Source organism: Monopterus albus, unplaced genomic scaffold (assembly GCF_001952655.1).
Source record: "Monopterus albus unplaced genomic scaffold, M_albus_1.0 scaffold6.1, whole genome shotgun sequence".
Taxonomy (NCBI): domain Eukaryota; kingdom Metazoa; phylum Chordata; class Actinopteri; order Synbranchiformes; family Synbranchidae; genus Monopterus; species Monopterus albus.
The window spans coordinates 2,952,822-2,955,418 of record NW_018127886.1 but is presented as its reverse complement, the minus strand read 5'-3'; positions in this window follow the sequence as shown (position 1 = coordinate 2,955,418).

The following is a 2,597-nucleotide window of genomic DNA, read 5'->3' as shown; positions in this document are numbered from 1 at the left end:
ATGATGCTTATGTGCAAATCCTGTTGAAATGTCAGTGAGATACGCCAAGAGGAAAATCAAGGCGCTGGTTTACACAATTAACCTAAATATGTTAATTTTGTTGAATGTCATTGTTTTATTTGTAGATCTGTGTTGTGATTGCTGTTGAATTAGGGTGGAGTCAGCTGAAACGGGCCACTTTTGGGTAAATTGTTTATAAGGCTATAAAATATACTAAGGATGAAATGTAATGGTGACTTTACAAACTGCCAAGAGTCTCTCAAATATTTATTTGTTTAAAATCTGAAAAAATGGGATTGTTTTGGAATTATGGGAGTTGGAGTGTGGGTGCCCTCTTGAGCTGTGTCTCAATATTCAGGTAAAATGAGCCACGGTTAAAGATTTTTATTGTCAATTCATTATATGTGCAGGACATATAGAAAATCGAAATACCGTTTCTCTCTCACCTAGTATTGAATGCCATACCATTTAGGAAACTAAAATAGAGTAAAAGTAGAGTCATTTCAGCTGAAATAATTCTAATTTTAACAGCAAACAATGCGTTTTGTGTACAATAGTAACACTGTAAATACACTTCGTGTAATTAAATGCTGAATGTATAATTAATTTAAGAATGCAATTAAACATGAACTGGTGTGTGCGTGTGAATGTGTGGTCTTGTTTTGCATTTTCTTTAAATGCAGTCTTTGCAGATGCAACCATCTTCATTATAGATGCCATTATCCCTGGGTTTTTTTGTTTGTTTTTACAAAAGTCTAAGTTTTTCTTCAGTTTAGAATTCTTTATTTGAGAGAGTCTGTCAAAGCATTGTTCCTAAACATTTTCCTCTGTTGGTAATTTTATCTATATTTGCTTTATTGACCATGAGTAAAAGTTGTTATGCCATGCTCACATACCATGCGATTTCTCAATTGCATGGTCTTATCAGCAGCCTTAGACTAATCAAAACTGTTGATACATGTCAAGTAGTGTTGTAGCAACAGTGTAAGGTTCAGTGACTGTGAATGGTTGTAAAATCTTAAAGAGCTAGGATGTCCTAGTCTTATTTGGCCCATTTTAGCTGAATCCACCCTATCACCTTTTGCTACATTGATTACACAGTGGTTTGTTTGCTTGGGCTGCTCTTTTCAGACGTTTTATGTTTGTTGGCTGAATTCGTCCAGGCAGGGAGGATGGCTTCCTGTCATCTCAGTTTTCACTGATCCAGCACTTTGTCCCCCGCACATCCTGTAAACGCCTTCTAGTTACACACGGCCAGTCGACATTTCCAGACAGGTATAGGCCCACTGCCAATGTCAAAAAGAGAAAGTCACCGTGGCACATACGCATACACAGGGCCACGGAGGTTGCGCAGAAAGCAGATTAAGGCGCAAGCACCTTTTGTGGTTAGTTTTATTTAACATTGCCAGGACTTGAAACTTTAGTTAAACTCTACACCTTCGCAAATAAGATCATCTCGGAAGAGTAACACAACAACTGGTGCTGTTTGGTGACAAGCAGGAATAACAGTTGGCAAAAATAAAATAAATAAAAGATCGCTTCCAAACATAAAAGGCTTATTAAAAACCCCATCCAATCCATCTCCTTCATCGTTAGTTGTCTCCCACTTAGTCATAAAATGCAAGTGATGTAGCGGCACTTAATAATAAAACACATTAAACTGCCTCCCTCTAATAACTTCATTTTGGAGAAGCCCCATCAGCACTTAGTTTAGTACAAAGCAGCCCATTGTGGAGCTTGTCCATGACAGAATTATAATGACTGGGGTCGTCTGTCCAAGTGGCCCATAATCTCTGCTATGCGCCCTTCACATCCGGTAACAAATATACACACAGATTCTTTGTGTTTCCTCGAACCTTTTAGTTTCTCTACAAAGAAATAATTCACAGCAACACTAAGCCCTTCTACTAAGATACAGTAAGTTTTATGTGCCAGACAATCGCGCCTACTGCTGGGCAAACTGAAGAAAATGGGAACACAGGCTACTGTACAAGAACAGTAAGTTCATACATAGTCTTATATATTCATCTTCTCAGTGCTGTAATAATTGCAAATAACTTAAGTTGCTTAACACTGCAGACACAAGACGAACAATATTTGTCTATAATATCATTAGTAGAATTATAGACCTATTATAACTATAGTATGCCAAACTACACCAGCCCCTACAGAGTGTTATAGTTGTGTGTAGCTACCAACTGTCTGTAGCTTAATGTTTAATGTGAAATGTTTAATGGGATGTGTGAGGGTGTGGAGTTGTTCAAAGGGTGAAAAGTCAACAGAGACTTCTGTGTCAACACCAGCGTGGCCTTACTGGTTTACAGATTAGTCTAAACATCATGCAATACATGCTGCTTACTAGAAAACGCTTGCATAATACTATTTTACTGTAAAAACGTCTAGTAAATAAACACTTCACAACAACGATGTGAAGTCTCTGCTTTACAGGAGACCGTGGTTGTCGAACAGGGGGAAGATTATAGTCGTACATCATTTCCACTAGATGGTGCTATAATATAATGTGATCTATTACAATAGTTGTTTCATGGTGTGTTGTGTCACATAAAATAGGGAAAGGCCTGGTTGGGTTAGAATTT